The 24638-nt window shown below is 43.8% G+C and overlaps 1 protein-coding gene across 10 annotated transcripts in view; it reads right to left on the bottom strand.

The window, feature by feature from the left end:
• The window catches only part of LPP (LIM domain containing preferred translocation partner in lipoma), a 318899-nt gene that overhangs the window by 236977 nt on the left and 57284 nt on the right, over positions 1 to 24638 (bottom strand). For 4 of the 10 annotated variants that reach the window (XM_030954778.1, XM_030954777.1, XM_030954781.1 and 1 more), the window contains one exon: positions 18876 to 18973. The exons of 2 other annotated variants lie outside the window; for them this stretch is intronic. The gene's annotated coding sequence lies outside the window, so the exon portion shown is untranslated. Of the gene's footprint in view, positions 1 to 8250; positions 8796 to 18875; positions 18974 to 24638 lie in introns of those variants that run through there. 4 more of the 10 variants (XM_030954780.1, XM_030954784.1, XM_030954782.1 and 1 more) reach the window with 2 other exon arrangements.

Here is a 24638-nt window from a genome sequence, read left to right as displayed (position 1 = left end):
GTACCTTGGGACTGTGCGACAATTCAAGGGAAAATGCTTTTAAAATGAACATGGATTTGAACGGCAATTTGAAAAACTACTACCGAGCCACTTTTCTCTGTAGCAATGACTTCTCTCCAACCATACAATCATATTCTTGCCAGCTGGGAGACTTGTCCTCATCTTGATTTAAGCAGACCTAATTAATTTCAGTTTTGTTGGGAAGGGGGAAAAAAACCCTACAACTCAATAAACAAGAAAGGAAAATTACAATGAGCTTAACATACCATACAGGTAAAGAGAATCATCAGGAGATTCAGGTAAAAAAAATTCATCGCTGATTCATCAAACGAGTCATTGAGATGTCTTAAGAACAAGATATTAAGAGAAGTCACTCTTCCTCTCCACCTTTTATTATTAGCTACTGCTGGAAGTGATCTTTTCTGCAAATCTCAAGACCATCTTGAAGTGCTGGAGATTTTAGGAAGTGAAAAGTAGCTCTCAAAATGAATTAAACTGCTTCAAAAATCTTTTATTAAAGGTTGTATTGTGCTTCTTTCTCACCACTGGGTATTTCAGATTAACTACCCACTACAAAAAAAAAAGGCACTGTGCAGTTCTAGCTGAGGGTCCAGGTTGGATGGGGCTTTTAACAATCTGGTCTAGAGGAAAGTGGCCCTGCCCAGGGAAGGGCTGAAAGATGATCCTTAAGGTTCCTTCAAACCATTCTATGAGAGTCCCAGATTTGGTGATACAAGTGCTTTTGAGTTGTAGAAACCGAGCAAGAGAGAAGCTACTGAAACAAGGGAAAGAAAAGGTGTCCAGTGCCGCTGGAGAAAGCCACTTCCAAAACCCCAGGAGAACCAAGGATCCCCTTGTGTCAGCTCTGCCACAGCCTCGAGCAGGGCTCTGTCAGGGAGCTGGCACTGCCTGCAGCCAGCAGATTCCAGAATCTGCTCAGCCTGGCAGCAGAGTGGGAGGTGAGACTGCTGGCAGGAGCAGGCGGAGCAGCAGAGCTGGTGGAGATCATAAATGGAGGAGTGTTGTAAAACACGGAGGTGAGCACAGGCTGACGCTCACCTTCACAGCTCCCCCCAGAAAAGGACGGCTCTGTCAGGCTCTCACAGCTTTGAAACAGGTCCAGATTTTGCTGGATCAATCCAGGAACCTCATTCCTATGCATGTTTGTTCTCACACGCAAACGTGGCGAGGTTTTAACCACACACATTTTGCACAAGTCCCGCAGGCCCAAACTTTCAGGTTAATCAGGAAACTTGGTCTTAAATGGGATTGTAAACCAAAGGAAAGAGATTATAGATAAAGGCAACAACCACGAAAAACTGCAGAGCAGTTTGGGTGAGAAGGGAGCTTTAAAGTACTCCAACACTAAGGTACTGCAAAAAGAGGACCTTTTCTTAAAACAGGACTTACTTAAAAGGATTGCACCAACAGACCTTCCAAAACTGATTTAATCACATGAAAATATGGGCTGGGCTCCCTGCATTAAATATCACTCCCGAGTGGAAAGTTCTCATCAAAACTATAACATATTCAGTTCCAGTAGAACAATTAGGTGACATTAGGTAGGCAGTTGTGACTCTCAGAAATAAATGACCTTGCTATTTACCACTATGTGCTATGCCTTTAAAAGTTTCCAAAAGTAATGGTCTGTTTCTGTGCATACTGGAATATTCAAGAGCATTTCATATCGTTTCTCATATCAAGAAAAGAGCAATTAGATCAATAATGAAACAGGAGAGCTCCCTTTTACTTTCTGCGGTTTGCAAAGAGGTTCATGTTTCTGTGTGAGCACAGCTCTTGTTTTAGTGATGTGAAAGTGTGTGGTTTGTGTGATACTCTGTTTCTTCTAATATTCAAGTTTCTGTTGTTATCTACCTACAATTTACAGTAAAGGATCTTTTATTCTCACACCTCTCAATCTCAAAATTAGATCAATTTTCCCAACAAGATTTTATTACCCATGCAAACCTTTAACAAATACCGGAAAACTTACTGACAACACAGCATGAAACCACTCAAGACATCACTATTGCTACCAAGTCTACCTGTACACGTGTCTGTCTATACAGACACATGAGGCAGCAAACACAAACCTTACCTTGGGGAAAAGGACTATTTTTATGTTTGGAAAAGCAACTAGAATTCCATTGAAATTCATGCTGACAGGCCCAAGGCACCACACGGAGTGGGTAAAGATTATTAAGCAACACTTGAATCACCATGTATACATCACTATTGTGCTATTTGTTGTGATTAGATTGCTACTATTTTCAAAATATTTCAAAATATTTAAAATTTGTCACCACCTCTGCAAAGCATAAATCTAATTCTAGCAAAAATTTCTGAAGAACTCTCCAAATGGGAAGGACACTGCAATTACTAGGGATGGGTAATCTACTGTCTCTAGCATCAAACCAAACTAAGCCATTTATAGCATTTTGGCCCTCTCCACAACAGACAAGAGCGCTGATATTTTAGCCAGAAATGTTAATTTCCAGATAGTTGTTTCTGGCCATGTGCTCTACTCCACAATCTTTGACTGTGCTCTCCCTGTGTCTCTGAAAGAAATACATCTTTGTCAAATATACTGAAGGTCCTAAAGAGAAAATTCTCTTGCTGCTTCACCACAAACATCAATTCAACGGCAAAAATCTAAAACCAACTAGAATACTAAATATTTCTGAAGAAACAAAGTAAGTCAGCAGCAGCAAGGTTTTAAACCCTTTGTTGAGTCATCTGGTCAGCTCTGTAGTGTGAACCTACCAAATCACACACTAAAGAGTCTGCACTTCTCAGTGATGCCCCATTCTGCATCTCTCTGGGCCAGCCTCGTAGTTTGCATACAAATATTGTTAATGGTCATAAAATCATCATGCCCTATCTGGCATTAATTTAATAATTATGGCATTACACTGCACTAGCCAATCACCCAGCTGCCTTGACTTAGATTAATTCAAGCAAGAATTAAGGGACACAAATATTCAAACTCCTTGAGGCATCTTGCACCCACCCAGGGAGGACTTGGCTTTCAGCCACACTGCATAAATCCCAGTGGGATTAGTCAATTTTCAAGAGACTTCTTTACGGGATAAGTAAGGAGGTCAAGTGCTGAGATCTATAAAAAACGGCATGATGGGTGTATATAATGCCCCACAAGACACATCCCTCCAACCCTTTACAGTCAGCAACAGGGATGACTAAATGCACACAGCAAAAACCATTTTAACCAAGGCCATGGAAACAAAACTGGCAAACATACTATTTATCATACTATCTTAACATGAAATAAATTTATCTGATTAGACCACCAAATATGACAAAAAAGACATCTTTGGAAGAGATGAGCAGAAAGGACCATGACACTACTGCTTACCTGGCTCTAGCTGAAGCAGAACTGCTGAAACCTTTAAGTCTCCCTGCAGACAGCCCTGATGCTCTTGGGAAATACCAGCAGCTAAATCTGGACTATCACAAGACTCTTTAGGACATCCTTCTTAACTATTTGGGCAATGCTCAATAAAACTATGGTACAATACACTCTGCTGTAAAAGTGCCCCAACCTAGGTGTTGCCACCGTGGGCAGATGCAGGTCAGAAACTGCTGTTCAACAAAAATGTTTAAAGTAAGTTGAGTAAGCCAAAAACATTCTAAATCACAGTCACAATTGATCGTGGTGACCATGGAGCTCAAGCACACCAAATTTCAAAGGCACTTGGTTTCCCCACTGCTCAATCTTCATGCAGGAGGCCTGACGGCATCCTGCACCCCTCCAGCCTCAGGTATTTCTCAAACTTGGATGACACTGTGGGATCTGATTTTGGTATACAGGTAAACCCAGACTTGACACAGCAAACAGACCATGGGAACAGTTTTGTTTATTTTAACATGAACTCTTGACACACCTCAGGAGAGCCATCACGGCCCTACCCTTCACCAAAACACCAGGAAGGAGCTCAAGCCGCTGCTGCAGCTAAACCCAATGCTGGGAATGGCTCCAAATACTTCTCTGGAAACTAGCGTGATAATAAAACTTCTGCTGAAGTCACAGGGCTCTCAGGCAGCTTGAGATGGGCTATCAGGAAGTGGGACCCATCTCAAACCAACCACAAGCTCCTCGCCAACAGATTCCCATCAGCAGAACAGCACCAGTCATTGCCCTCATCTGGGCACTTGGCCATGAGAAAATGTTGGAAAAGCCTCTTCTGTTTTTCTCCTCTCTCAGACAAGTTCACGAATCACCACCACTGGAGATTAACTGCCTTCCCTCACTGACAACCTGAGTAGGATTTGGACCACTGACAAAGATTTCTCCTCATCCTCCAGACCAGTTCGTGCACTCCCTATGGAACACTAACAGCGTTTGTCACGGGCTCTGAGTGACCTTGGCACAAACAGTAATTCTTGTCTCTCTAAGCAAGAATTTGGGAAAGCAGCCTTTACTGGACAGGTATGTCTGGCTGAGATTTGTGATGAGATGCAACACACGGCGCAGTGTGCGACCTGGAGAGATATTGCCATCAGCTAACAGCAGCACTGATTTCTTTCTTCCCTGTCCCTCATTAGCCTCAGAAGCCGGCCTTGCCAGCAGCAGTCATGCAAGCTGAGACAACAAAGCACATTAATGATGGGCCCCATCATGTTCCATATTAATTACTGTAGCTAGTAGTAAACTGTTGGTTATAAATCATATTTTGATAACCTGCCCTTTCTTTGACAAGCAAGCTCCAATGTTTAATGTTGCACTTAATCCTCAGATAATACCCCAGGAGTCCTCACTGTGCCCAGCAACAAATCAAAGCAACCTTCAAAAGGCTGGCACGGGTCCCCTTTTCCTACACACCCCAACCTGAAACTATCCCATTGCATCAACTTTGTTATAGGTCAGCTCTAAGGGCTGAGTTGCCAAAACCAGCAGCACACTCAGTTCTCGAGTGTCCACAGGGCTGTCCCAGCACTCCTCTGGGCTGGCAAAAGCCATGTACATTTATACACATATCCCAGCCTTCCAGAAATGCTGCACTATCAGTGCTCTGCAGGGTAAAATAGCAGGCCAGTAATCCCCAGAATATCCCTACATTCAGAAGAGAGCAGGATTACTTCTACCTAGGACTGAAACAGTCAACTAAAATCTATCCAAAGCCATCATATTCTTATTTTTGTTTCTTTTTAATTCAGTGACATTTAGCTAGCAGAACAGCTGTTAGCAAAGGTCTAGGAGAGGTGGAATTCCATTTTCTATATAAAGAATTATGTTTTGGAGGAAACTGCAATTTGACAAAAATACCTATTTGGCAAAGTACATTCTAAAAAGTGGAAAAATATGCTCTGCTTTTTCTAAGGTAGCAAAAGATCCACCATGGCTCATGAAAGCGAGCCTAAGTTTTAGGAACAAAGATATTAAATTATTTTGCAATGTGCATCCAGGAAAATAAGGCCTCTAAGAAGCAGAATAGGGAGAGACCCTTCTTCATCTCAGCCAGATTTGCCCATCACCTCCCACCACCATCAAAACACATGAAAAAACTCATCTCAGGCTTCCCACAGAGCTGCTCCAGCTTTTACTGGTAACAACTGGCTGGCTTCAGAAAGAGCTGGGTCAAGCCTGACAAAGTCAGCACCGTCCTTTATTTTACTCTGAAGGGCCAGCACCACACCAAGCAAGAACAAGATGTCGCGCTTGCAATTTGCAGTGTTAAAATCCCAACAGCTCAGGAAGAGAATCAGCAGTGGTAACCGAGAATCCCATCCTCTCCTCCACGGACGGATGTGAAGCCCTGCGACCCCACTCCAAGCTGTAAATTAAAAGTGCTTGCAGCAGTCAAGGGTTCATTCTTGTTCTTCCACCACTGGTGGCAGATGGTATGTGCTATTATTAAATCTTGATTTCCAGCTTATAATAGTAGTTGTATGAAACCTTCTGCACTAAGACAAGAATTCACTATTTTTATTTTGGGAAAAAAAGCAGAAGTCTTACAGTTAAGTAACTTTTCTGTTTTAATGATTTCTTTCAAAAATTTGTGGCATACTTCTCCTAATTGGAAACACACAGAAAATAGGATATGGCCTATTAGTTAAAGGTCAATGCACATTTAGCCACCTCTTTTGAAACTGACAGTATTGTCATGACAGCCATAAAAGCTGCTTTGAATTTTAGTTCCCTAGAAAGTAAATACAAGGAATCCCAAGGCCGTAACCACAAGTGCCACAGCTCTTAACTCTGATGTCATATTCAGCTGAATGTGTGCTGCAAAAGTCAGGATGGTAAAGCTTCAAAATCAGCTCATCTAAGGGAAGGACACAGTAATTATCCCCCTGCCCACTGCCCCAGACATATACCACATGCCTCCATTTGATGCAGCATCAACAGCGGAAGTGTTTTATCCCCAGGCATTTAGTGTGGGAGTCTGTGGGGTTGCTGGGACCATTCAGGGGGCTGCTACAACCAAGTATCTCACACTGCTCTTACGTTGTAGTTGAGTTTGCAACTGTTCCTTGCCATTCCAGCTACCAAATAAATGTTCTCTTCTTTTTTTTTTTTTTTTTTTTTAGGAACCAGTTAAATCCATTTGTATCAATTTGTTTCTCTATCAATTAGCCAGGGCATAGGGGGCTGATTTTCAGACCCTCTTCTAGTGCGTTAAATGTAAGGGGACAGTGTAATTAATAGATGTCAGGCACAGTGCCCCTTCATGCATTGATTTCCTCCTGCTTAGGAAACACTCAGGGAGAACACAATCACCCCTGGCTGTCAGGGGTCTTCATAAAATCCATAGGCTTGGATTCACAGGAACTGCTAATCATTCTGGATGCTGAGAAGGGGGAAGGCAGAGCCTGATCTTTGTAAGGCAGAGGAAATTTCTTATTAATTGCAGCTCCTGAGTGTACTTCAAAGGGAGCTTACAAGAACAGAAAAACTTTCAGAGCAAGAGGCAACTCAGGAAAACCCTTTTGTTCCCAAGCTGCATCAAGGAAGATGGGAACACTCCCACTGAGTTCAGAGCATCTGCATCTCTGAGGCACCCCAGCCAGGGATTGCTGCAGCCACCCCAGTTTGCTCCCCCACTGCCACACCACACCACAGTCATCATCTTTCCATCACAGACAATATGGGTTTCATCAAGGTGTCTATATATAAAGTTGAACTTTGAGAAAAAACAGCATTTATGACTATCCACCTTGGTTGTTTCCTTTTAAGGTTTAATTTTTCCATGTCTTATATAAAGTCCCCAAAAAAAATAAAAAAGAAACCACACAAAAAAAAAAAAACCTCAAGGTATTTGATTATTTCCCCCACCCCACAGCTCTGCCCAGGAATGCACAGCTAACAAACCACGTAGGACCAGTATTTGTGCAGAGCTGGTTAAAATATCCTCATTTTGCAAATGCTAAACCTCACTGTACATACCACACAAATCAAAAGCAAAGAACGAAGACAATCCATGAGCATATCAGGCAATCTTGCTGGATATTTTGCTTACCTTTGCATAAGCAATAAAGCATTTTTCACTGTACACAGAGACTCAAGCCCAAAAATACCTACCCAGAACTGCTCAATCTTAGCTACTCCACAAGGCACAGGACACCAATTCTACTTTAAAAGAAAAAAATACCCTTTCTTCTATTTGCTGAGTCTCTCTGGAGACATAATGGCACTTTGGCAGGGCAGCATGTTTAATAAGAGATGATGGGAAGAGAAAGGTTCTCTAAGAAAGGAGATGTCAGTGCCATGTAGCCAGCATACTGCAAATGTTGTACTTCAAAGCAATATAAATAACAAATTATTACATCTCTCTCTTCAGAAGTCAGAAAACACTCCTCATGCAGCGTTTTCTTTAAAATACTGCCCTGTGTAGGCATCTAGACAATGCAGTGACCTGGTCTATGACACAGAGATGCACAGGGGGAACAGACAGAAGTTAAAGCTGGTCTGAAACAGCACCACATGCATGTGGTCCTGCACCAGCACCCACCAGAGCACACATCTGCTGGCAGCCCCACCCTGCAGCCTGCAAGGGCTGAGTGCCTTTCCCACTGGAAACCTTTCTGTGATGCTAATCTGCTACAGAAGGAAAATCACTAGAGGAGGACACCCAATAGCTTCCAGCCAGAACACAACACGCCTTCAGCAAGACTTTTGATTTTCACAGGCACACACTGAAGTTGTTCTTCACAACAAAGAGCAGCCTGTCTGTTGCATAACTAACCTTAGGCTGCGTTAGATAAGTTGTGCCTTCTCACAGATCAACTGACCTTAAATAATGTCCCCAGTGTATTCAGAGCCAATAGGTTTTTCTCTTAGAGCTCAACTGACAGGTCTTCTCCTTCCAGCTATTTCTTCAGAAAGGCACACAAAGAAGGTTTCAAGAGAAATCTCATGCTTACTGTTCCAAGAGCAGCTTTCCAGGCCAAAAATGAAGGCCAAGATCTTAGCTCCAGAGCTGCATCTCCCTTTAAAGGCTTCTTGAGCACTTCACTGCAACAGCACGAGTGAGAGCTTTGGCAGGACGGATGTGGGGCTGAAGCAGATGATAACTGGAAAACTCAGCCTGTCTCTGGAAAGCTTGCTGCCGCTCTGCCACTGAGTCAAGACAGAAGGAAAACAGCCAGCCATGCCAATGAAACACTGCTTTGTATTCTGGGTAAGGCAAAACAAAGGTCTGGTGATGAGGAGCTCTCGCGTGTCATGCGAGGGTCAGCAGCAAAGGCAAATTCCACCATGGCATTTCCGTTCTGTCGCCCAGCCCATTGCTGGGAGTGGATACAGCAGGATCTTTCATTGCTTGTCCAAAAATGGCATTTAACATAGCTGTGCAGCATCACCCCACTGCCACATTCCACTCCAGAGGAGAGCTGTTAGTCCCTGCACAAAGCTGAAGTCACAGGGCATGGTGTGATGAGCAGGTGAAATCCTTTAATATCATTTCTCCAATCCCCATCCTGAGTGCAAGGTGATGTAGGAGCTCTGCAGCTGCCCAGAGGTAGAAACACATGGGAAGAGATGGAGACAGTGCCAAATTAAGCACTGCACCCCTCTGCACCCCTCCTGGCAGGTCGTTTTATTGTCCACAAATAAATTGTACATTCCCTGTGATGTCAGAAACAAAATGTTCTGCAAAGCAGGCCCATAACCCTTTGGGAACACAGGCACCAAAGCCCAATAAACCCATGGCAAAGACAGAGGCACTAAAAGCCTGGCTGTTTTCTGACACCAGCTTAGCTGTCATACAGATTGCTCTTGAACAGCAGTTTCTTACTTAAAAATCACGGTGCACAGGGCTTCCCTTCTTGATATGTGTTGCTCCACTCATCCAGTTGATAGCAAGACAGATACAGCACACACATCCAGCAATTCCCTGATCTTTTCCAATGGAGTACATCAGAGCAGAAGCCCTGCCTCACCTCTTGCAATTAGCCAAGCTGGGCTTCATTGATAAAGCTGTGCCCTACAAAAGAGCTGTGTTCTTCCACATTCCACATCACCTCTTGCTGTGAGCACAACAGCCCAGACTTGTGAGGATTGCTCATGCCAGGGGAGGTCCACAGCTGCTGAGGAGCTTTCTAGTAAATCCAGCCCTGATGGCAAAGGAAAGGGCTTGCAGAGCAGAGTTACAGGAATCTATTCCTCCTGCATTAGTCAGCATATACAAATACATCCTCTTGCTTCATTAAATTTTAATTGGAGTACACATGAATAGGCTTTGCTGGTTACTTAATCAAAGGGAGTCTGATTACAAGGTGCTCACATGAAAAGCTAGAAAGCAACATCCTTCCTCGCTTTTCTTTTGGATTTTTTTAAGCAGCCATTGTTGATTTCTTCAGGTCAGTTGACATTTTAGGGCTGCTGCAAAGAACCATGAAAAGTAGCCACAAAGAGTAAATAAAGCACTTTGAAGGGAAACAGGACACAGATCATTAGCCCTGCATTCCTCTTCATTATCCAGACAAAATTTAAATGCAAAATCCCAGAGCAGATGTTGCATTAGCAAGCTGATCAGCAGTGCTAAACACAAGGATGGCTTTGCTGCTGTGTGTCATGCATGTGTGGCTGGACTGTCTGGAGTTTCAGTATTTTAAGTGTCCTTAAGTGTCTGAAACCACAGCAGATCTGAACCTATAACAACTCCTACTCATAAACTTTGGGATTTCCTCAGCAATTGCATTCTCTGCAACACAGATGCTTACTTGTTCACACACGCCTTCCCTGAGGTTAGAGAAACTTTGCACATACTCTCTTGCCTGCCTAGAACGGGACAACCATCTCCCAAACTTCTTCCTCACTAAAACCATGAGCTGTATGACCAGATCCTCAACTTCCATCAGATCCACACAGTTGATACAGCTTGAATTGACTTACAGCAGTTTGCACTGGCTGAAAAATCTACCAGCAAAGCAACTGCAGTTGCACAAGCACAGCTGGGGATGGGAGCTCAGTGCCTGACTGTGTGAGAAATAAAAAGCAGCTATGTTGTTCTGCACGGCTCTGTTTGCTAAGCGAATCAACAAAAACAACGAAAAACAAACAAACAAGAAAAAAAAAAGCCAAAAAAAAAACTTTCAGCAATTTGAAACCACAACAGACAACTCACTGGCCTGCTTGTGCACACTTGCTCAGAAGTGTATATATTCTGTACAGTGACAGGTTCTGGCAGCCAGGGACTGACACACTTTCTATGGCAATGTCCTAATACTAGAAAAATTTGGTCACAAGCTAAAAATGTTACAGAAATAGCATAGGATCATAAGTTATGAGCTGAGTCAGAACTCTATCTGCTACTTGACTTTTATACTATTTCATTCTTTAAAAAAAAAAGCCCATCATGCTGTGGGGTTTTTTTAAAAAACAGTTTGCTGCTACCATCACTTATGAAGAAGAATGAGCCTTTGTCGAGGGGGAAGAAAGTAATTTAAAATGGCAAAAATCGATCTGAAAGGAAGCAAAGGACAGAGATCCCCTCATACACCACAGCCCTGTGTGTAGTAAGCCCTTCACTAACACCACAGCCCCTCTGAGTGCCAGTTCTGGAGGGCAAGGGGCTGCCCCTTCATCAGGTACATACAAGGACTCCTCCATCACAACTCCAGGGATGCTGATGGGATTGTATACGGTAGTACAGTGCCCTAATTCCCAGGAATCCTGGGTGTACAATGCAGTCTCCTGCATAAAAGCATTTTATTTGCACTCTGTACTTGTAAATCACTGGTAAATAATTAACAGACAGCATAAGTATGCAACAGAACTGAGTCACAGGTGTTAGCAAAGGAAAACTGCTATAAATGGATATGTCACAGCAATAAGCTGCCTGTTCACCTGTTGGGTGCTGGAGGAATTAAACAATTTAGTTTTCATAAATTAACCCCTGACACCCAGAACCTTACTAGAAAGCCCATCCATCTTCCTTCTCTGCTATTTCTGACCATAACTTTTCCTCCTTTCACAGTCTGGACAGTCTTTAAATGAAGAACCAATTAAGTTTATCAGGCTTCTGATTGCTGGGTAGAGCTGTGGGGTCACACACAGGTCTATTCATTCATCCCAGGGAGGGAAAGGGAGATGGGAGCAAGAAGCCTTGCCCAACACGCCACTGGGAGCTGCCAGACTTGCTGGCTGCAGCAGCAGGAAAGGATTTCTCCAGTATGAACACACAAATGTAGCACAGGAGGAGACCAACCCTTGTTCCACATCTCCTCTTTAGGTTCTCCCTGCTTCCTGCTGCCCCTCACATCCTACAGGCTGTTTCTGCAAACAGTCCAGGACATATTGTTTTCCCTACAAACAGCAGGAAGGCAGAGGAACAGAAATCCTCCTGCCAGGTGTGACACTGCAAAGAACTGAGTGTGGAGGGCTCTCCACACTCCTTAGATCACCAAAGTCATTTGGCACCACAACATTTCAGCCCCAAATACACAGCTGCTGGAATGGCAGGAGGCAGAAGCCTGCCAAACAACTAGGAATGGGGGAAGCACAAATCCTTAGAGAAAAGTGAATGACCAAAAGCTGCTCAATCCAAGGCAGTGCACTGAGGAAAGTAAATCATCAGTGTCTCGCCATTCTTTGCTGTGGGTCCCTCAGAAAACACAGATCCTCTGCCTCATCTGCAGCTCTGCCTGGAAACAAAACCCAAAAAGGACCTTTTCTGACAACAGCTTCAAAATGTTTAAGCTCATTTCACCATGTTTGGTTCGGTTTTGAATACAGTAACATACAAGCAATGAATTCTTGATTTTTATTTTTTTTTAAGTACAGCTCCCATAAGCTAAAAAAGTAAATGGGAGTGCTTTGCTTCCTGGGGTATGGAACTGGAACATTTTTCTAGCACCTAATAAAACATTGTTTGGTTGATACTAACCATTAAAATATGTGTTTCAAGTCATGTAATGTTCCCTGTGAAATTTGCCTTTTTGCTCCATGAAAAAAAGGGCACTGAAAGGAATCCTGCAGCCATAAGGATCTCACTTAATTCATGGAAGTATCGTTTTAAAAGCCTCACAACGTGATCAAAGCACTGTTGAGAACAGATGTTCCAGGCTTTACAAATTCCAGCATACGTATTTTTAATGACATTTATCACTGCTAAATTCTTTCAGCCATATTTTTCCCCACAAGAAGCATGCAGGCACTTTCCTCCTCGGGGAGGATATGTTCACATGTGGACTGCTCTCCAGCCACAGACCCTGTCCCCTCCCAGCATCCCTCCCCATCTGCAGTGAGGAGAGCTGTGCAGTGTCACCAGCAGCTGTGGTGGTAGCCAGATCCCAGCAAAGCTGGGCATGGTGTTCCCCACTTCACAAAGGGAATTTAATGTAGGAATCAGTCTCAATGCTCAGACTGTGTCTCTCAACCCTTCACACAGACCCTCTCACAGAAAAGTCACTGCTCCACTACCCTGACACCAGAGTACAGCCTACAGAGCTCTCCATAAGGTGTCTTTTTGTTACCAAGGCATTCATTACCATCATCCCTCAAGGCCACAGCAGGCCACCACCGCCCTGACAAGCTCTGAGCAGCCTCATCCCACCTTAAAGCCAACCCTGCTTTGAGCCAAGAGCTGCATGAAATACCTGCACGACCCTTTCTACCTAAAATGTTGGATGGTTATAGATCTCAAGTAGAAGCCCTCAGCCATGGCAACACTCAAGAAAACACCTTCCCTGGTCCCTCAGCTCCTGCCATGGATGTGGAACCGCCCTGGCTGTGCACAGGAGCTAGAAAGGTCCTTCCCTGGCTGTAGCAGAAGACACTCAGCACTGCCCAGCTACAAGGCCAAGTGCAAGCAGGAGATGCTCAGGTGCCTGGGGGGCTGCTAAAGCCAGATGAGCTGAGCCAGAAGGAGCAACAATGGGGAGCCGCAGGGCTGGGAAGGAACCTGCTTGTTCCTAAGACAGCAGCAATGAGTCCCCATTCCTAGAGGTGATCATGGAGGCAGAGAGCACATATTTCAACTGCAATTCAAATGACAGTCAAATTTCCACCAAGAGCAAAGTTCCCACAAAGTTTAGCTCTCCACAGTCAGTTTCTGTGTATTCACAGTCTCAGGAGCATTACCAAGTTCTCTGTTGACCAAAAGTCTGAACACCATGCAGTGCTGGGCAGTTTCATGAGAGTGAGCTGTGTACCAACAAAAGACTCACAACTACCCCAGAATCTGAAACATAAAACTTATCTCTGAATAACATCAGGTTTTTACCCCTTTCAACCAAAAAAAATTTTTAAAAGGGGATCTGAAACAACAAGCTCCTTTCAAATTTCACACGTTCGCAGAAGAGGGTGTTTGTGAAGAGGACCCCACAAGCACATCACTTCTCTAATATGTGCCCAATTTAGTTTCACCTGTCTCCATGTGCTCCCTTCCCAATTCCTACAACCTGCTTGCACATCCTGTTTCACTATGAGCATAAGCTTCTTCCCTGGGGCAACAGCACTGCCTTCACTTCTCCTCACAGTGTGCCCAGGCACCAGTCAAAATAGGAGCAAAAACACCAGCAAAAACAAGTTTACCCATCTTGCTTATCCAGACTGTGAGCCCAATCAAGGCATCACCAGGGCTGTGGCAGATCCTCACCCTGGGCTTTGGGTACCACCAAAATGACACAGCAACAGGCCCACAGTTAAGTCAATCATCAAGAAGTTGAAAGAGTGACCTCTGAAAAAGCAGCACAAGGCAAAGCAGGTCTCCCAGAACAAGGGAGGAAACGAGGAAAACACATGAGGGCAGAGGCACCAAGGTTGCAGTGACAGGGAGGATGCTCAAAGTGAGCACACATCTTGGGAACAAGGACAACAATTCAAGCAAATGCTGAAGGATGTTGAGTTGCTTAAAACTTATTTACTTCTTCATTTATGAGGTACAACTTTGTATTTTGAGTACACACAGAAAATGTGCTGAAAATATAAACACTCACACAAAATCTTGCCATGCTGGCAACAGAGACTTTGTACGGGCATGAGCAAGTGCTGGCACACAAACAGGTGCATTCATATCTATACTGCAGCTTTTCAGCAAAAGGACTGCTCCCCTAAGAGTCCTCAAAGTGAGAAAGAAAGGAGGAGGGGTGTACAGCCCTGTCACAGACAGGCCATGCTCCTCTGCTCCAGCCTCAGAGACAACCAGCACTGATATCAAAGTCTGTTTTCCTGCAGGGCCTGTCCAGACCCTCTCTCATCTGTGGGAGCATCACCCCAACAGCTGCATTGCACCCTGGGCTGCAGCCACCTCTGGGGTGTGAGTCTGGGCCACCCCTGCTCCTGCACTGCCCCAGTGACAGTGCCATCAGCCACGGACAAAGGACAGTATCTGCAGAGCCCAGGATGCAACGAGGGAATTTTAAAAGGGCACTCCAGTTGGCATCAGAATTTACTGGAATTGTTCTGCTGAGTTATTAACGTCATAGCCCTGCTCCAGACCAGAGTCTGTTTTGTTATCTTGCCTCCCCAGTCCAAGTGAATTTGCTGGGTGATTTTAAGAAAGAGAAAAAGGCAGTGACCAATTCTCAGGCCTCCTGATTGAGACACCAAAAGAGAAAAAGCATTCCTACATTGCTTCCCTCTTGTTTTTATAAATAAAAATAATGTATAGCCCTAACTGCATAATAAATATGCTCAAAAGCTGTCCTTAAGTAAAAGCTTTTGATAACAAATTGCCTGTGCTAACCGCTATTTTACTGTTGAATTTTTTATTGTTGCTTAAGCACTGCAATTATGCTAATAAGCCTGAGAGGATGGTACACTAAAGCATTGAATGTGACAGATATAATACTCAATAAAATGTTAATCTTACCTGAAAATTGGAATCAAACAGCCTTATTAGTATTTATGGATATGGCACCTCCAACATGTTTCTCTTAAGCGGAATATATATATGCAATAGATATTTCCAAATATACCCTACTATTTCTCATGCCTCCACAGAATTTAATTCCAGGTGGTTATTACCCCTGCTGCTAATTGCCAGTCCCTTTTGGAATAAGAAATGAGAGTGTTGCCTTCTGGGACATGCAAAACTCCTGCACATTGGAGGGCTTTTCCTTTGCCACCTGGAGGATGGCAGCTGTGGGGATGGGGACAGCTGTCCCCAGCTCTCAGCATGGCCACCAGGCTTGTGAGGGTGTGGCATGACAACAAAGGCTCTGCTCTGCCACCCTCTAACCTATTTTCCCCATATCCTCTCCTTTAATATTTACTTCAGTTATTTACAGGTGTTGGAGAAATGACTTCTGGATTTTAAGATGGTACTAAAGACAAATTTATTTATTTTGCTCTAAAACTTTTCAGCCATTGCTGACAGGGAACCAGACCCATCTGTTTCACCACAAGTTACAGCATTGCTGATTTGGAGCAAGAGCTGCTGAGCTCTCACAGGGGTCTGGCATGGAGGTGCTCTGTGACTTTCCACAAGCTGCACTGTTTTTTGCACCTTGATTTCACCACCTAGTCCCAGTCTGCTGGGAATTGCTTTCTCAACTGATGGCATCATTGTTTTTCACCACATATAGGCTTTCTCTAGGGGAATTTTTTTGGCCAACCCTATGGGTTTCAGACCCAGCCTCAGGGCTCCACTGCCATGAACTTCCTGTGAATAAAATTCAAGTGGTCTTCAGCACCTTAACTTTCTCGTCTTCAGAAGGAAGAAAAAATGAACTCAGAAGAGCTACATGCTTCAGACAAACTATACTTACATTCATGACCAGGCTCTAAAGAGACCATTTGTACACAAGGGACTGTGCAGCTTTCAAGTGCTGCAGGTTAATGCCTAAATAGCAGCTGCTGGTTTACAGCTTCACTCCTCATGCTGCTCTCACCCACAGGAGTCAATTCTGCCAACAGGACAGCAGAAACATCAATAACCACTCTGATATTTCCTGACAGTAAAGCAAGATTCTTACCATTGGATGATGCACACTTCCATGGTGGCAAACATTAGGTGGGAGATATCTAGGAACTGTTTTCATGAATAGTAACAGCAGGGAAAACCCAAATTGCTTTCCATTGAAATCTGGGACTCCCAAAGGGCTCAGAGATTACAGCAGGTAACTTACAGGACACAACTCAAAACATCACAGGACACTCACGGGCTGTGCTCAGCCATGCTTGCAACGCATGCTGGCTTGCACTGAGGGCAAGGATGGAGTGCAAAGATGGGAACAGGGTGGCTTTGCAGGACAGAGCTTAGAGCAGCTCCAGAAACCCTCATTCGCATTGCAAGGAGCGCAGCACTCAGAAAAAAAAAGTCAGCTGCTAAATCAAGGGAAGCTACCAATTGACTGAGCTGGCACCTCGAAGAGCCAGGAGATGCATCCAGGGCTCCTCCACCCCAAGCAAGCCCCAGCACGAGATGCCAGACACCAAATTTCAGAAGCAGACAACTGAACCAGGCACACAGCTACAAAATGCTGCAGGGCCACACAGCAGCCACTCCCTTAGAGGTGGCAGGACTCATCCCTGCCATGTTAAGTGAGTCTTGTCATTACTTTCAACCCTGCAGGGAAATCTAAATTGAACTTTGGCATATTGCTTTCTTTTGCTAAGCAGCAACGCTTGAATGTTAACTCCAGTCCTGACAGGCATATTTATGGACTATTCTTTGCAAATAATCTTACCCTGACCAGTCCAAAAGGTCAGAACCATAAAAAAGAATAACAAAAAAAAAAGCACAAGGCTGGAAAACCATCACTACCATTGGCACAACCCCTCAACTTATTAACCGTCCTTGCAACAAGGTGAATTGCAAGGTCTTGGATTTATTTGATTGATTGAGATCAAAAGATCATGGGGGAACACAGTAAATTGCATCTTTCCACGAACACATTTTGCTTTCAAGATTTGAGCAGATAGTTGCAGGAATTGAAAAGCTCAAGAGGAGGAAAAAATAAAAGAGAAAAAAAAAAAACATGTACAAAGGTGACTTCAGAAAGGCATCCCTTATTTTCTTCTTGACACGATCTGCATTTCTTAGAGCTATTTGCAAGTTCCTTCCATGTCCCTGTACCCCTGAGACACAACAGCTTATCTCTGCTAAGTAGAAGATGATAAGGAACAATAAGACACTGGTTTAACTCCAGGGCAGAAACCAGTGTTTGCTGACAGTATGGATGAAATGTAAATTTTAGAGAAACCAAAGTCCAACAAGAGGTTGAAGAACTTCCCATTGAATTTCAGATGTCCTACAAGATAAGGCAGGTATCTCACTGATCTTCTTCACTGGACCAAGGAAGACAAAGAACCTGAATACCCCTCTTGTCATAGGATGGCTCAGAGGCTGCCTGAGCCCAGGCTCCATTTGTCATCAGCAGCTCCCAGGGAAGGGATGAAGGAGAAAGATGCAAGGGAACTAAAGGAGCAGATATCTTCAGGACATAATTTCAAGACCGAGCTGGTGAGCCAGCATTTTTAAACTCAGGAAAAGCCTGCTGTGTTTGCTGTCAAGACAAGACAAAGAAACACAATGGAGAACATGAACAGAAGAGCAAGAGAAGAAAAATGAAACTCTCCTCGACTTCATCAGTCCTGGAAAAAGAGAGGAAAAGTAATCATTTGGTTCTTCTCTCTGTGTTCCACGTGATATTTGTGGTTTGCTCAGTATACCTATATTGTAGCATTGTGTTCTGGTGTCACAATAAAACAGATGAGATTACAACCTAAGAGTAAAGTAAATCCCTTACATGGACCATGGAAGTGACCCAAACTCCCAGAAACTTACTACAAAGGAGCCAGAATTGATACAACTTCCTGTTTTTACCACAAGTTTACACTACATGCCAGCAACAGAGGATTAAACTTCTTCTTTCCCCTGAGCTTATACTTTCCTCCACAATTACATCACCATTCAGGTAACAAAGACACTGAGCACCAGCATTAATTGCTGCTGCCTCAATTCTTCACCAGACCATGCAGTTCGTTCTGCACAGATACACCCAGCTTTGCCTTTCACCTTATAAGCTTTGAATAAGGTTGTTAAGATAAGAATTCTCATGTTAATTATCAGTGGGTTAGTAGAACTCTCCAGACATCACCTAGTCTTATTTTTCCACCAGATGGAAGGATTGGTTCTCCTAAAAGCATGTCTGCTATTGCTCTTCCAACTTGTTCTTAAACCTTTCCATGACTGAAACTGCCTAACCTCCTGGGGGATCCACTCTAGCACTCAGCTATCCTGACTGTAGATCATTCACTAACACCTCAGCTAAATTTCCTTGCTGCAACTTAAGTTTATAATTTGTTTTATTTACAGTGGACAGATTCAGCTTATTTCCTCTCTCCATGACAAGTTCACTATTTCCAAAATTTCCAAGTTGAGGCAGTGCTGCTTGTCCTGTCTTTGCCCATTCTGCTTCTGCTCACAGCACATTCTCAATCTCTGCATGTGTATGTCATTCCTTACCCAAGAGAGAAGGCACTTGGCTATCACGAGGCTGTTTCAAGGGAAGATGCTCACCTCCAAAGGCTGATGCATTCAGGCACACACAGTTACAAAGTACTCTGAAACAAGAAAAAGAAAAGATTTGTCTTCAGGATGGCAGTCAGAGTCCAGTCCAGGAGTAACAGAAAAACCAGCAACTCTGAAGTGCAATTTTCGGCACCCCATTATTTAGCATACAAACAGATCTTCAAAAGCAACATCACTGACTGTAGATACATCATGCACCACCACTCGGAGCTGGCCACATTTTCTCTGACAACCATCATAAGGGTTTGATAAATTCGTGTTCTAGGAAACGAAGTGTTCCTGGACTTTGCAGAAAGCTCTGCCAAGGTATAAGCAAGACGCAGCACATGTCCAAATCAGATGGCTCTGACCCCAAACCTTTAAGCTCTGCGACAGAGGACAAATTTTAACGTTACCACTGGTGACTTTATTTACAGTGTCACTGAAGCCAACAGAGGCAAGATTTCCAGTCTACTCTGAGATTTAAATGCGTGTAATTACGGGACAGATCCAGAGGCTAAAAGTCAGGTCTAATGAATGGCTCTTCTATTCACAACATACTCCTTACCTGATCTTCAGGATGTTCTACCTAAAATGAATTCTCTCATGAACCCAAGTGTTTGATGACGTTGTAGAAAGGTAAAGAAATTATCTACGTGAACAGTGTTCAGAAACACAGAGGAGAGTTCCAAATGACAAAAACATCGCAAATTTCATGAAAGATAACAGGCAACAAGAGAGAGCAGCAATGATACATTTGCCATCCTACTTCTGAAGGCTCTCAGAAAAACAGTTAGATGGTAGTAGACAATTTGCAACAACAGCACCTTTCACCAGTAGATCACCTTTTGCACGCCATCTCATCTAAATTCCTGTCCCCCCTCACAAGGGGCTGTTGCCGGCCCCGAAGGATCAAGTGGCTTTGTAACAAATATGTCTTTTCCGATGGCTGAAGCCAAGAAACCCTCAATTTATCACCTGCTGTGAAAACAAGATGCCTGTTGCACATCTAAGGATGTGCCAATGCAAGAACTCAGTGTCTTGTCTTTTGCAAGGATTACCCATCTGACTGTTCTTTTGGCTACTGCACTTTGTCTATATCCAAGTTCTACTTGGGATGGTTTTTTTCACCCTTTGTAATCCTACCCAGCTGTCCTGGGCTTTTGCTTTCCTTCATCACTTGCACTCTTAGCAATGCCAACACTTACAGCCAGCCAGCCCAACTGCTGTCAGCACAGGAAGGCGACACACTCCTGATTAGCACTGATTGGATAGCAGAAGTGCTGTTTCCAAGGCTAAAGAGGAATACCTGCACCAATAACATCCCCAAAGCACCACATAGTAGCTGAGGAGACTGAGCAATAAATGCCTGAAGGTGAAAAACTCAAAGTAATCTCAAAATGTATGTTGGACAACTGATAAATGACTTTAAAAGCATGCCCATCTTTAAGGGTGAAAGTAGCTCCAAGGACTTCAGCAAGATCATCTGCAGCATCAGACATGTTACCTCCCAAAATACTAGTGAGATAAGGATGTTTAGCAAGGGATAGAGATATGAGGAATGCTTCCACCAAGAAAATACACCCATTTGTACAGCTGAATTACGACAGCTGTTGAAAACCATGGAGTAGCATTGAATGGCAGCCCAGGACAGGGAGCCAAGACAACTACCACATGCAATTGAAACTGCCAAGGGATTAAGTTAGGTCAAATGTAATTACACAAATTGGATCCTGGCCAGAGTACTGGCTTATTCAAGAAAATTAAAAGAGGTGTTCAAAAGTTTCAGAGATTGAGTCCTCCTCCTGTTAATTATTTGGTGAGTCAGTCAGTGAAGTCTCAGTACTCTGGGAGGCCATCTGAAAAAGGGGAAAAAATGAGGCATAAACTTGAAAGGCATTAGAAGCGATTAGCAAAAGCCTTTGTTCTCCATGGCAATCCTGGCTGCACCAGTGCGCGAAAGCCTTTCATGTCCATGCTGAAAAGTGGCCTCAGTTCCTTTGATACTTCTGGGAGGAAGCGTTTAAATTTACAAATATCCCACTGACAGAAGTTACAGACAACAGTTGAGGAACTTCTGCATATCTCAGCCAGATCATACCCAGCTCTCAGGCAGGCAGTACTCCTGCTGAAGGGAGGAATGACAACAAGACACAAAGAAGTTCACTGACACCTGGAGCAATGTCCACTCTACATGCTAGTTCTGTATGAAAGCCAAGCCACGTCAAAAAGGAGGTTGCAGCCATGTGGGACAGTGGCTTCCTCCCCCTTATTCAGTTTTCAGAAGAGGGGGAGCATGCAAGGCAGGCAATGGTAAGGAGATGAGAAAGGAAGCTTTGTGGTCTGGCAGCTGAGCGTCACTTGGAAAGATTAGATCCTGTTTATGCCTCTGCCATAAACCCTCTGAACGATAAGAGCAAAGTCACATATATCAACATTTCCCACATATTTACTACTGACTACTGCTGTGCCTTCTGTGGCTGAATAAAGATACAGAAGGACTATGTCCAGAAGAGACAAGAACTAGCAGGCAAGGATTGAGATTCTGTGTTCAACCTTTAATCAAGACTTGTACTATAACCATGTACAGCACTACAAAACATGAAGAGTTCTGAAAAAACAGGCCTTGTAAGTCCCAGTTTTGGCACCTGAAAGAAGTAGAAGCTTATGCTACCTCTGTATCTGGGAGTCATCATTAGAGATACACTCATTGCTGTCTTTGAAGCAGTTGGATGTGACAGTAAAAGCAGTACAGAATTGGAGATTAACCTTCTTTGGGTAGCTTATTCAGTGCAATGTTCAGTGATGATGCACATGAAACAAACCATTTTTTGACTGACATGAAAAACACCAGAGAGATGAAATAACTATCTTCTCAACAAGTGCCATACACGAGGCATGTCAAGTGACATGGCTTCATCCCACAGTGACAGCAGGTGAACACACAACTGAAGCCTCTGCCATATTGATTTAGTGTGCTTTTTTTTTTTACCCCTTTAACTTTTCATAAAACAAGCCAGGGAAAGGCAGACATTTCACAGCACAGATTGGTGCAATTTGTATTAATGGCCCAAGCATGGATGCAAGCAGCAGCTTGCTTCTCTTTGTGTGGAACAACCAACAGGGACAAGTCTGGTGGGACAACTGCTACACGGCACACCTAGCCCCAGCCCAGCAACACCTCCTCCTCCAGTGGCTTCACAACAAGCAGGGCAAGAACAAAGAACACAGGAAAAAATCTCTGCTGTCTTGCCATGCTATGCAAAATCCACACAGATGACAAAGATTTCTTTTGCAAATAGGAATGAAACAGCAAGGCAGTTCTTCCCATTTTTCCCCAACACCTTCCAACCAGCCTCCTGTGAAGCAAGTCCACTACTTGCACTGGAAAGACCCACAAATAAAGGCAGGTCAGAGCCAGAGCCGTGACATGGCCAGCGCCACATGTGGGCACCACCACACATCGGGGGAAAGCACATGGCTGATGGTGCACACACTACAAAAAAAAAAACACAACAGATTTTTCAGCACAAAGCAGGGCAGCCTGAAGGGTTTCATGCCAAAGAGGGACCCACTGCCATGCTGGCCAGGGCGTGCAGGGGGACATGCCCCTGTGGAAGCAGCAGTGATTAACCAATACTGATAATGGCCTCCAGTGCCTGAAACAAAGCACAAAGAAAGAGCACAGCAAGGACTAATGCCAAGCGGCAATAAAGACAGAGGCAGGGCTGTTGTTCAAATAAGATTTTTTTTTTGCCTAGGTTACTTGTTGTTAAAAAAAAAAAAGGTTCTGCATGCAGGGACATCCTGTTCACTGTATTAAATTAAAGGGATGATTCAAAAGGGAACAGCTTTAAGCAGACAGGGGGGGAAAAATCAATTTCAGGTTGCTATGGACAACTGGGCTATCTCCTGTAAAATGGAATCGGATTCAGCTCTACAAACCTGAACACTAAACATTCCCTCAAATACAACACACACACGCACTCACTAAATTAATGAATACAATGAAATACAGACTTGTGCCATCTCCCAGGTTTTTTGGCTGCATGAAGGATGCACTCAAATCTACTAATTGCCACTAAATGCAGGACTGGAGTTTGGCTCAGTGGTGGCTCTCTGACTGCCAGTGCAACACTCCCTTCCAGGGGAAAAGCTCTTTAACAGCCAAATAAACCAGAGCAGTGCCCAGATGCACCTCACTCTGGGCCCTTCCATGGGCTCTGGGCTTGCAGTGGGATCTAAAACCATGTGCTGCTCATCCAAACTCCTGAAGAACTCAGCTAGAAGGGGCAGCAAGAACAGCCTGAGGCTTTCAAGCATGTCCTGGCTGATACTGGATAGAGGCACAGGCTGCTTCTGGTCCTTGAATACCCTGAATAGAAACAATGCCCTCCGCCTGAGCAGCTGACCTATAGTCACAGCTGCCAGTAGGAACCTCACATGGAGGGATCACTGGGGACAACATGGTGGCCGTGGTCCAACAGGTGTCCTCTCCCCACCTTTTGCACTAGAATAACTTCAAACAGGTTTTAATCACCTTCTCCACTCCCTGCAGGAAGAAAAGCCTTGGTGAGAGAGACTGCAGCAGAGACGAGGCATCTGATTCTGTGCCCTTTCCCAGTAGCTGTTAAGAAATCAAAGAAATCCATCTAGATCAATCTCTCCATGAAGGCAACAGGAAACATTCCCATCCCACGATACTGTAAGTCTTATAGAGCAGTTAATGATTTTCCAATGAAATGTACCATCAAAATATAAGATTTTATTAGCAAAATCAATGATGTGTGCAGAGACAGTCCCTCGTGTGTCTTAAAAAAAAAGTCTATGAATAAACCTGACAGGAATAAAGAACATTGTGCAATTATTACAGTTGTTTTACAGGATACTCTAATAATGACAGCCCATACTTCTGGTAAGACACCTCAAGGCAGTACCACAAAAATAAAAAACATAAAAAGAACCGAAGCACAGCATTCCCCTACATTTGGAGGGTGCACTGTGTTTATTATATTACATTTTTTTCCCAACAAGAAGATAACATCCAGGAAACAAAACCACCCCAACGCTTAAAGAAATATTTACTAGTCACCTGTGTTTTTCTCCTTCTCCACCAGTTCAGTGTTTCACTGCATTAGAAAAGCAACCAGTGGAAATTTACACCCATTTAAACCCAGCAGAAGTGGAAGCAGGATAGAAAGGCTGCAACTTTTCAGCACCCACAAAATTCAAGATGTTCCTAAACCACGTACACAGGTCAGGTAACTGCAGCATCAGAGAGCCCTCTGCAAGCAACGCACCCATCTGAGGACACAGGAATGGAGTCCTACCAGCCTGCCAGTCTCCTGCTCTCAACTGGCAGCTGTCATCCACATCAATACCACCATAAAGAATTCAGACAGTCAAAACATTAAGGGACCCCAAATCCAACACTCACCAAGCCCACTACCCAATTTTTTGTGGAGCTCTCACTAATAATCAAGGAGCATCATTAAGTTGCATTTATAGCCAAATGCTCAATAGTACACTTATATGAAATAGTGCCAAAAAACCAATTGACAGTTCTAACTTAAACTTAGACACAAGAGCCTAAGGTCCACTCAGAGGAAAAAATTAAGTCTCTATTCCACTCGGCTTTAAACAACCTCTGGATGCATGTTGGGATGGATAGGTAAAGAATAACAAGAATACCCAACAGATGTTTCCATTAGCATAGAT

The sequence above is a fragment of the Camarhynchus parvulus genome, chromosome 9, assembly GCF_901933205.1.
Source record: "Camarhynchus parvulus chromosome 9, STF_HiC, whole genome shotgun sequence".
NCBI classification, from domain to species: domain Eukaryota; kingdom Metazoa; phylum Chordata; class Aves; order Passeriformes; family Thraupidae; genus Camarhynchus; species Camarhynchus parvulus.
This window is presented reverse-complemented; position numbering and strand designations above follow the sequence as displayed.